At 41.2% G+C, this 12,005-nt stretch overlaps 1 non-coding gene across 1 annotated transcript; it reads left to right on the forward strand.

Moving 5' to 3' along the window:
• On the forward strand, positions 1-73 carry TRNAF-GAA (transfer RNA phenylalanine (anticodon GAA)). Its single transcript has one exon. It is a non-coding gene; the product is annotated as a tRNA-Phe (tRNA).
• Positions 74-12,005: the final 11,932 nt, after the last annotated feature.

Here is a 12,005-nt window from a genome sequence, read left to right on the forward strand (position 1 = left end):
GCCGAAATAGCTCAGTTGGGAGAGCGTTAGACTGAAGATCTAAAGGTCCCTGGTTCGATCCCGGGTTTCGGCACTCAGCTTTTCTTTCTTTTCCTGCGGCTGCGAGGAAGGCGGCGGGCGGCTGCCGCCCTCCCGCGGGCTCTGACCGATCCCCACGGCACGGCCGGTTCCTGCCCGGCACGGCCGCTGGCTTGGCGCCAGGCTCCGGGGCCGCTTGGTAGAGGTGATAGCGAGCGTGCCGCTTGTGAGCGCACCGCACCGTACGTGTTGTCTATTTCCCGGGAGCCGGTGGCAGCATTGGATTCAATGGCCCCCGCGGGGCGCTTCACCCGGGCCTGGAATTTCCCGTGGCCTTCCTCAGGTGGCTCGTTTTAAACCAATAAAAAGCGGTGGAGGCATTCCCAGTGGTGAGACTGAGGGAACGCTTTGAGTTCCTCATTTTAAAACACTTTCTCCTGCTTTCAGGTGATTTTTTGTAACCTTTGTAATATACTGACACCAGAGCAGTAGACAGAAAAGAGTCTTTCACTACTGGCATCACCACTGCAAAACACAGCAGTAAATCAGATCCTTACCCTTATTTAGCATCTTTCATCTAGTCATGAAAAGGTATTGCTGGTCCTTTTTAATCACAGCATCCCATCAAACACTGCTGTTGAATTGCTTGTCTGATATAAGGAGCTCTCACTGCTGATGAATGTCCTATTAGCACAGACAGAAGTGTTACTGAGACTCCTACTAGTAAGACAGATAAGGCATAGTACAACTGCTTATATTACTACTTTTCCTAAAAATTTCTTGAGCCTTTGAGAGAATATTGAGACTGCACAAATGAGTACTCAGTGACAGATGGGAATGTTAAAATGAAGGTTACTTGTGATTTCTCATCTGTACTTTTGCGCATGTGATATTAGAAATAAACACTTTTTTTTTTCTGCAAAAAGTGTTAATTATTCATCAAAGATTTTAACTTTGGGAGTTAATTAGGAAGGTATTGATTTCTTGCAGATGTGTAATCAAAGAGGCAAATGAGAGAATGGCCGTTTACTTTTTGACCCTTTCCATACTGCTGAATAAAAGAGCAAGCTTGAACATTACACCTCTCTCTGCTTGGCTTTTGCACCAGAACCCTGGTAGCCAGCTCTTTCCAAGGTACATTTGGTATGGAGGGACCTGCCCCATGTAGGGCAGACACCAGCTGGCTGGTGCCACTCACCTGGGGGGCAGGGTGTGGCCCCAAGTTGTCTAGGCATGCCCCATCAGTGCTGCACCAGAGGTTGGGTCCCATCTGCCACTGAGTTCCCTGAGGGCCAGGAACAGTGTGGGTCACTCTTGCCTTTTCAAAGGGTCTGATTTTCAGCAGGAATACCCAGACACATGGATATACGACAGTGGTGTGGTAGTGTCTGAAAAGTCTACTTTTAAGCTGTATCACCTGTAATAGCAATTCCATTCCCAGAGGTTTTGTGATGTTAAACAGAAATTTTGTGGAGCACTGAAATAATGATGGTGATAGCCATGGGGACGCTGAGAAGAAAATCTCATTTTTGTTTCGTATAGAATTTGGATAGCATGTGCTGAATAAGGCTTCAGGTCTTATGTGGAAGAAGATAAAATTAAGAGATAACTGTAATTCTGGTATTTAATAACTTCTGTCTGTTTGGTTTTGCAGGCTTGATGCAGGTTTCTAATGTGATTTGGCAGGTTCTGGGAAAATAACCCCAAGTGTTGTTGCTTTGTTGCTTTTATGTCACAAAATATTCAGGCATATTTCATTCAACTGCATCTTCTTTACACCATCTTTTTGCTAGCAGTGCTGCTTTCTAGGTTTCTTCTTGCCACCAATAATTTCTATTTGCATTTTTTCTTCTATTTGTCATGGTTTAAACCCAGCCAGCAACCCAGAACCATACAGCTGCTGGCTCACTTCTCCCCCTTCTCCCTCCCCCTGCTCCCAAAGGGATGAGGAAGAGAATGGAAAGAATGTAACTCCCACGGGTTGAGAAGGAACAGTCCAGTAACTAAGGTATAACACGAATCACTACTGCTACCACCAATAATAATAATGATAAGGGAAATAACAAGGGAACAGAATACAAGCACTCACCACCCGCTGACCGATACCCAGACCGACCCGAGCAGTGATCTAGCCCTTCTGAGTAACTGAACCCAGTTTATACACTGGGCATGACATGCTGTGGTATGGAATACCTCTTTGGTTAGTTTGGGTCAGGTGTTCTGTCTCTGCTTCCTCCTGGCTTCTTGTGCTCCTCCTCATTGGCAGAGTGTAGGAAACTGAAAAGTCCTTGGTCAGGGCAAGTACTACGTAGCAACACCTAAACCAGCAGAGTGTTAGCAGCACTGTTCTCAGATTAAAGTCAAAGCACAGCACTGCACCAGCTACTAAGAAGGAGAAAAATGACTGCTACAGCTGAACCCAGAGCACTATTAGATTGTTCCCTCAAGATGAACCTCCTGCTAGGAAGCAAATCCAGACTGTTGTCATGTCTGTCTGTGTTTTAGTCACAAGATTCTTTCTCTGCAGCTAGGAAACTTCCCTGCCACTACAGATACGGTTGCGTATGCTTTTTTAAATGACTCTCACAAACTGAAGTTGATACCTCACAGGAACTCAGGGGAAAAATCACATTTTAAAATGTTGTTTCAGCCTCCCTCAAATATTCAGAATCTGGTGGAAGTTGTTCACATTTTTTTTTCTTCCATGACCATCCTTGGTTACCATTTTAAGCGAATGAAACCTGGGGCGGAGGGAGCAGCTCAGCAAGAAGTGTACTCCACATCTTAGCTCTGCTGCAAGCTACAACCACTTGCAGCCACAGAACATGACAAGCAAGGAAGAAGCTTAAAGCTTTACTTTGAAATACCTCTATCTGGTATTTCTGACAGTGGTGGGACTAACTTGGAGTGCCTGTCATTTTCTATGGGCTTTCTGAAGGTTCATGTTGAGGTGTTCCTCAGATGAGATGCTCCTCCTCCACCTCTATGTCCCCAGACTTGCGCATCTACCTGATTGAAAAATTCCCCTCCTTGTCCCTGCAGGCAATTTCTGCACCTGATATTTGTTACTGTCTTGCCTGCTTCTCAGCAGTGAATAAATGTTACTCTTACATGTAGTAAAATTTCCTTCTCTCTGGATGGAAAACTGGGTTCATCTGATAGAAAACATTTGTTTGTGTCTCTTGACTAAAAGATCTCTGACTTTGTCTCCCGTACTGTTTACACACATCTGTTAAATCTCATTTAGTCAAGCAGTATGATTGATGCAGGGGATTTAGAAAACATGGGTCAGGACTCTCATTTAGTTTTTATGATTTTTGTGTATTTTTAATAACAAGTCTTAGTTATTTCTATCCAGTTTCTGTAGAAGAGCTAGAACTGTGGTTTTTAACTTTCTCAGAAAGTGTTTAAAAAGAGAAACAAAATTTTCAGCTGATGATGCAGTTAAAGAATCTAGCACTCTATAGTCAAGTCTTTTTATTTTGTTCCCTATGAGTGACCAAGTTAGGAGAACTTTATTCTGTTTGAGTTCAGCTCAGGAACCCCATGTAAGGAGGCTCTTTTCTGATCCAGTTCCTTGGGAGTTTGGGGGCTTTCCTCCCCCTTCAGGGTTCTTGGTTTGGCTTTTGTAGGAGCATAGAACTCATATTCCATAGTAGAATAAGACAGATTTGGGGCAGTTAAGTGAAATCTTTACTTCCAATCCTGCTCTGGTTGTCAATGCTATCTTTATCCTCAGTGAACCTCAGGGGAAACATTATAGTTTTTTTGATGTACATACATCTACTTGCTTAAAGCAAGGGAGCATTCATTACTTTGCCCAACAATGTTCTTGGGATTTAGCCCACATGACATGAGAGATGAATATCTTTTTGTTCCATTTTATATTTTCCTTTGGGATAAGTAGTAGAGTTAGTTTTTCAAATAAAAATTGTGAGAGAAGAGTATCTTCTGGAATTGGGCCTTGAAAGATTAATCTAAGGTCAAGGCTTTAGAGAATTTATAATGTTATTTTAAATATTTTTTTTGTACAGTCTTTCAGATTATTTTTTTTTTTAATGTGGTACAGAGCCAGATCTGTATTTCCTTCATATTCCTTGCCCTGTGACTGGGACAATTTGTTGCATTGCTGAATTGTACAGATGTGACCCTCTGTCCTACTCTTTCATGCTGAACATAAGGTCTTAGGCTCATGCCTTCTTGACCATGTCCTGAATGATGAGCCTCAAAGGCAGTCTGTGTGCAGCGGGGCTGCAGGCTCACTGCAGCTTTTGCACAATATCTGCAGAGCTCCACATTTGCCGAAAACAGGATATTAAACCAGCTGACATTTTATTTGTCTTCTTTGTCAACCATCATAATTCTACTCTGTGTAAATCAGGTCCTCTCCTGCCATAGCCATTTAGAGTGACATTCGTCTCACTTCACTTTAGACATTTAATAGTTCAGTGTCGAAGTTCAGACTGGTCACCCTCACCTCCTTTTAAGGTCTAGGCAGAGAAATGAGGGCAGAGAGAGGTCATATGACCTTGCTGTGATGCCTGTCTGAGAATGGGATAAGTTGTTCCATGGAGGTTCTACTTTTCCTTCACAGACTATTGGGGAACCACAGGCTAACTGAGATTTAGCTCTTACATTCTAGATGCCTGGGTTACTTAGGTGAATCATACTTTACATTCTGTGACTACCTTTATAGTTAACCCAAGCTAAAAGCTGATGAAATAACACTGCAGATGAAGTTGTCTTTGGACAGCCTTTGAGCAGGTGGTGCAGAAGCAGATACAGAGAGGGTGTCAAGTGGCAGATATCTTTGACATTATTTACACATCTCTTGCCAGCTGAAGATGCTGAGATAAGTGGTGTTGCTTACTCAGGATGGTTTCATCTACCAGTCAGCGTTGTATTTGTCTGAACTATAAATAGGTTAAGGTTTCATCCATGTTCCTGCATACTACAGACACTGGAAAAAATGTGCTTGTTTAGGTAGAAAGTGACATGGAACTGAGTCTCATTAGCCAAATCATGGTACTGCTTCATGATCTCTGAAGAGGTTTCTCAGACAGGTTAAGTGAGGGAATAGGATATAACAATATAGCATATATAACAATATAACAATATTAACATATATAACAATATAACAATACAACAATAATAATAACAATAGGTTGAATTCCTGGCTGCAATCTTGTGTTTTTTTCTCTAAGACCTGACCAGATTACTCTTCTCTGAGTCACTCTTCTGTTCTAACAATATGTTGTAGCATATAAACTGGTTTTCAGGAAAGGTCCATAAATTAGAAACAGACTGGACAGACAACTTAAATATGAGAAAGCAGGACCTGATGAGACTGTTCATATGCAGAAGGATTTTTTGCAAGGGCAGGATCATGAGATCTCCAGAGCTGCTTTGAATGCACAGATTTTGGCCTCATTCTCCTGGTGTCCTGGGTTCAGCAGTAGCAGTCATTTTTCTCCTTTTTAGTAGCTGGTGCTGTGGTTTTGACTTTCAGCCTGGGAACAACGCTGATAACACCGATGTTTTTAGTTGTTTCTTAGTAATGGTTACTCTGACCAAGGACTTTGTGAGTCTCACACTCTGCCAGGGAGGAGGGGAAGCTGGGAGGAAGCAGAGACAGGACACCTGACCCAACCTAGCCAAAGAGGTATTCCGTACCACGGCATGTCATGCCCAGTATATAAACTGGGAGCAGTTACCTGGAAGGGCTAGATCACTGCTTGGGTCGGACTGGGTATCGATTGGTGGGTGGTGAGCAGCTGTAGTCTCTTCCTTTGTTATTTTCCTTATCATTATTATTATTGGTGGTAGCAGTAGTGATTTGTGTTATACCTTAGTTACTGGACCGTTCTTATCTCAGCCCATGGGAGTTACATTCTTTTGATTCTCCTCTGCATCCCTCCAGGAGCAGGGGGAGGAAGGAGGGGGGAGTGTGTGAGTGGGTGCATGGTTCTGGGTTGCCGGCTGGGTTAAACCACAACAGCTGGCTACAGGACAGGGAGACAAAGGATAAGGTGGTGAAAGAAAAAGTGAAGACATGAATGAATAAAAGGCTGTGTAAAGAAAGAAAGACTAGAATGTAGGGGAGGAGAAAGCAAATTTGAGAGAAAAGATACACGGGCATCTGCCCTTCAGGTAGATGGTAAAGAACAGGGATGAGCAGTTAAGTTGCAAAATGAAAAGGAGAAACATTTCCAGTGCAGAGATAGGAATAATCAAAGGCATAAGTATGACAATATAAAAGTTTGAAGAAGCATCATCAGACTTACTAGAAATGAATGATAATCTTGCAAATATATAGAAAACTGCATAGGTAGTGGCTCAACATAGAAGGGAGTGGGAGCTACTCTTTTCTTAGGTCATCCATTATTGCAGTTTTGAAGGATTTGAAAATGTTGAAATATTAGAGAAGCTGTGTTGCAGAATGACTCTAAGAGCAGGACCATAGAGTTCTGGAGGACTGTGCAAGCAAGGCAGGGGGTGGCCCCCACAGGTAACCGGAGACCGGACCTGGGAGGAGAATGTGGAGGAAGCTGTGGGGGGCTAACCAATACTGTTGTGCCAAGAAGGAGTGGCTGAATACCACTCCTATATATGTGTGAACTGCGTCACAAATAAAGTAGAAGTTGCTTATCACCCATATTGGGTTGGCCTGTCTGCTTCTCCTCGCTGCTTACAAAGCTGTTTTTCTGAGATGTACTGCTTTGAGATGTAAGCCTAAGAGAGCAAAGGTTGTTTCTGCAAGTGTTGGGCCATTTTTTTCCGAGTGTAATGGCTTAGTAGGTTTTGTGTAGAATCTGGTTGCACTTGGATAACTCAGAGAATCAAACAAGAGCAAGATGAGGAGATGCAGAGAAGCCTTTCTTCCCACGTATTTCTGTTTGATGGCTGTTTTTAGTATTAGGAGCAGCTTTTCTTTTCAGGTGCAAGCTTTTTCTTTTGTCAGGGTGTCGTGGTTTAAACCCAGTCAGGCAACTCATTCTCTCACTTCCCCCTTCTTTCCCTCCCCCTACTCCCGGAGGGATGGAGAGGAGAATCTAAAAGAATGCAACTCCCACGGGTTGAGATAAGAACAGTTTAGTAACTAAGGTACAACAGAAATCACTACTGCTGCCACCAGTAATAACAATGATAAAGGAAATAACAAGGGAAGAGAATACAACACCTCACCACCAGCCGACCAATAACTTGTCCCCCCCCCCCAGCCCAACCAAGCACCGACTGATGCCTCCTCCAGCCCCACAGTCCCAGCCCTTCCGGGTCCCTCTCCGTTACATCCTGGGCATGACGTGCTGTGGTATGGAATACCTCTTTGGTCAGTTTGGGTCAGGTGTCCTGTCTCTGCTTCCTCCTGGCCTCCCCTCCACCCTGGCAGAGCATGAGGCTCACAAAGTCCTTGGCCAAACCAAAACATCCTTGTTATCAGCTCTGTTCCCAGGCCGAAAGTCAAAACACAGCACTGCACCAGCTACCAAGAAGGAGAAAAATGACTGCTACTACTGAACCCAGGACACAGGGCATTTAAAATGACTCACTTATGGAGTCCCTAGTGTCCGGTGATGCTGAATCTCACTGAAGTGACTGCTACTGCTAAACTCAGGGCAAGTCTCTACCTCTGATGGGGCACTTAACAGCTCTCTCTTCTAGTGCCAGGTTTCCTGAATCTCATAGGAAATATATGTCTTTGAGATCTCTCTCTTCCAGGTGAATTACTTTTTAGGGTCCACCAACTATAATGATTAAGGTGTCTATTGTCTGTAATGGGAACTTAAAGACATGAAGCTTCTAGATAAAAGTGTAATAAAGGTACCTTAGTCTTGAATTGTCTTTCAACTTGTATGATAGCTTTGCTTCACACATTTTTCAGTGAGAAACCTTCATGAGTATTCAAGTAACACATTTCTGGTGGAATTGCTAGAAAGCCATGCATTAGATCATGCTTCTTACTTCATGAGCTCTGGAGCACATAAATTCACAGTAGTTAAAATCAGCAGCCAAAATACTTATCTGCCACTTAAAATACAAACAAAAAGATTAATTTGATGCAAACTTTGAGTGAGAATTAGCATGATTTAGTTTCTCTTCAAAACACTCAGATTATGGCAAGTTTCGTGCCATGTGTAAGTTATAGATATGTTACGTGATCTTTGGAGTATTTAACAATAGAAACTTTCTCAGGTTCTTTCTCAGGTGAGGTTTATGACATTGCAAGGTGGTTTGGCAGAACACATAATCAAAGGTGTAATATTTTCTTTAGAGAAAAGAAAATGAAAAGTATCACAGTGGCTAAAATTTCCAGAAATGCTCATCACTTCTGGATATGCAGCTAGAGACACCATGAATTCATTTGAGTCAGTGACTTTGCTTCTTAGGATCATAGAATCATAGAATAGTTAGGGTTGGAAAGGACCTTAAGATCATCTAGTTCCACCCCCCTACCACGGGCAGGAACACATCCCACTAAACCATGTCACGCAAGGCTCTATCCAACCTGGCCTTGAAATAAATCCCACCCCATTTACACTAATCACAGCGCCTTAGATACATTCCAGTGAACATATGCAAGTCACCTGGGCTTTGACATACTGTCTGAGATTGCACTCTAGTGTAAATCCCAAAGCCCAGAATAGGATTCTCAAGCAAGAGTTTATTTTTCATGTTACCAGAGGCCTCACTGCTATATGAATGCCTTAAGGAAGCTAAACCTAGTTATAGCCCATATATTAGCAGCAATCAAAAATTATGATAGGTAACGCCTCTAGTTATTCAGCTAGATCAAAGAAATCCAGTCAGATTCACCAGCTAGGCCTAAATGTGAAACCTTGCAAATTTGTGTATATATAGTATCAGTCAAGACTACTGCCTCATCTAGATACTAAAAAACCCTAACTCCTGAAGTTAACACTCTTTGTTTCCTAATTCTGTAAATTAGTTTATTCCTGTTTATCGAGAGGTATGACACCAGCATATAGGTTCATATGCTCCTCCCTCAAGAGGAGACAAATTCTGTGGCATTTCTGTAATTATTTAAAAGTTTGATTTTCTCGCTTTTAGGCTTGGTACATACCGCTTGCAAAACCAATGCCCGTATGAAGGCAATGCATCTATTGGAACTTGAATTCATTTAGCGATATATTTAGCTATCTGGGTTTTGGTGCTATCTGCGTTAGTGGGTATTGCACTTTTAACTGATAGAGCTTCATATCAGAGAGAAGGCACTGACGAAAGGGTACTGCAGATGCGTAAGTTCTGTTAGAGTAGTCAATACTACCTGAATGTAAAGATAAAGCAGATCTCTCTATCCAGCAACTTGAGCTGGAAGTGATTAAAGAACATGACACCCCTTTCCCCAGTTCACAGCGGTGAAGGCAGGATTGTGCTCATGCAGTTTCTGAGTAAAAATTAAGGCACAATATAGAAACAATTTTATTTTTTTTTTTGTCAAGGATAAACTGAAGCACTTATCTATTTGTCTTCATAAAAAGGAACGAAAGTCCCTGAGAGAAAGAAACTACGCTGGCTCCTTTCCAGCTATACATCTGTGACGAGGGTGGCTATATTGTGATCACTGAAGAGCTTGAAACTGGGATTTTAAAAACCCAGACATAATTATTGGATCAGGAGTTCAAATTGGTCTGTGTCTAAAATGATGCTCAACATCAGCTAGTTGATTTATGAAAGTTCATCCTTTTTGTATGGTGCAACCATGTCCAAATTATAAAGTTGGTAGTCTTTTATAAGCGTTTTCCACGTTTAGCTATAAGCAGTTTTCCAGATGAAAAGAGTGATTTTGTTCTACTGGCTGGACCAGAAACAAACAAACAAAAAGATGATCTTGCACATATTTGAAAATAGAACATTGTGATTTGTCGCTGGTGTTTGTATATTGTAATACTGTTCAAAACTAGACTGAGCACCCTAAGGCAAGGACAAGAAAGCGATTTATTTGGCTGATACAGTCTCTAAAAGGCCAAGCGAATTTTACATTTTTTGTGAAGTCTTGATGCCAGCCTAAATTAAAAATACATTTGAGAAAAGAAGGGCTTATCTAGAGTCTTCTTAAATTATTTTGCATAGGGAAAATGGGTCCTAAATATCTGTTTAAAACAAGGAAACAAAATATCACCTCTCAGCATTCAGTGAATATCTTGTCCTTTTCTAGGAGGGATGAGCATAAATAACCATTATTCTGTTGCTGAGGTTTTGCCTTGGGTTTTGTTGTTTTTTTTTCTTAATTGAGGCTACTCTTCATTGATTCTCAAAAATGGTAAGGATTCGTAGTAGGTCTTATAATGATTTTGTAAATGAATCATAGTAAAATTTTATATAAATTTTTATAAAAGTTTAGAGCATTGGAATATTTGTTATGTTTTTTCAGGAGTGTCACATATTCTATCTGCTGAAGCCTTCTCCATTTTCATCTAAAGAAAAAGTAAGTAACCTAAATAAAGACAAATCCAAAATCAAAATTTCTGCTGTGCACTCAACTACTATTTGGGTAACATACATCTGAACGACAGGAATGCACTTTGAGAAATGATCTAATCCAAGCCCAGCTATTAATTCTAAATCCTTACAGTCACAAGCAGAGACATTTGACTAATCTGACCCTTAAAAATGTCTTGTAAAGAAGACAGAAATTGGCTTTCCCAGTACTTCAGTACCCTCTCCACCACAGTTTTCTCCTGCAGTTTTCTATAAGCTTTCATGGCTCTCTGTCATCAGAACATAGGTGTTGTCAGCCTTTTCTCTGAAATAGTACGACCAAACTCCTCATGCTCTAATATCTGATTTAAAACAGTATGAGCATGGGAATGAGATTTTCAGCCAGAATAATAGAGTTCATACCCAGACAGCCTCATGAGGAATTCACCTGCCTGAGCATGTCTGTTTAGCATCATTATTGATGCCCTAATAGTTTCTGACACATCTGTAGGTGCTTGAAAGATAAACCGCAGAATTTAGGAAAGACCTGTGGCTTTCTTGGTGGCAGCTGGAGACTGGACAGGGTTTAATAAGGCAGAGAAAATGCAATAGAAATTAGGTTTTAGAGAACTAAGTCCTGCCTACAGTATCTAAAATGTATCTACTTACGAGACTAAATCGTGTCTAGAGTGGTCTCTACTTTCTCATGAGACTAGACTACATTGACTGTATTGGTGATCTCCAGTAATTATGGTAGAGATCTAGTTGCCTAGCTCACATGTAGATATGTGTATTGACTTTATTAAATTCAGGTGAAAAAGATCCCACCCCATTTACCCTAATCACAGAGCCTTAGGTACACTACAGTGAGCATATGCAAGTCACTTGGGTTTTGACATACTGTCTGAGATTGCACTCTAGTGTAAATCCCAAAGACAAGAATAGGATTCTCAAGCAAAGGAGTTTATTGTTCATGTTACCAGAGGCCTCACTGCTGTATGAATGACTTAAGGAAGCTAAAGCTAGTTATAGCCCATAAAAAATCAAAATCAATCAAAAATTATGATAGGTAACGCCTCTAGTTATTCAGCTAGATCAAAGAAAGCCAATATTCAGAGCCCTGCTCTGCTTTGACGGATTGTGACCATGGATGTAGGTCTTCTAAGAAAAGTGCCTAAACACTGTCAATGGGAAGTGCAGCTATTCCAGTCTGAAAAACAACAAAATGCTTGTTTTTTACATGCCTTCAGATGTAAGAGATGTGAGTTTAAATGATTACTACAAATCACTTGAAATAAAAATATCACCGTTGAAAATAATATTCTCAAGGCTGAGCCTCTTGTCTCAACCGAATAGCTGGTACTAAAAAAACTGAAATTGAATTAAGGACACTAACAGGTTACTTATTCTTTAATATGGTAACTGTTACATGACTGTTCATAATGGCTGATAGTCCAGCAATTCGTAGAATCACCGAATCATAGAATCGTAGAATAGTTAGGGTTGGAAAGGACCTTAAGATCATCAAGTTCCAACCCTCCTGCCAT

Source organism: Pezoporus flaviventris, unplaced genomic scaffold (genome assembly GCF_033815535.1).
Source record: "Pezoporus flaviventris isolate CSIRO_AGI_PZ_B2104156 unplaced genomic scaffold, CSIRO_AGI_Pfla_v1 ptg000003l, whole genome shotgun sequence".
In the NCBI taxonomy this organism is placed as follows: domain Eukaryota; kingdom Metazoa; phylum Chordata; class Aves; order Psittaciformes; family Psittacidae; genus Pezoporus; species Pezoporus flaviventris.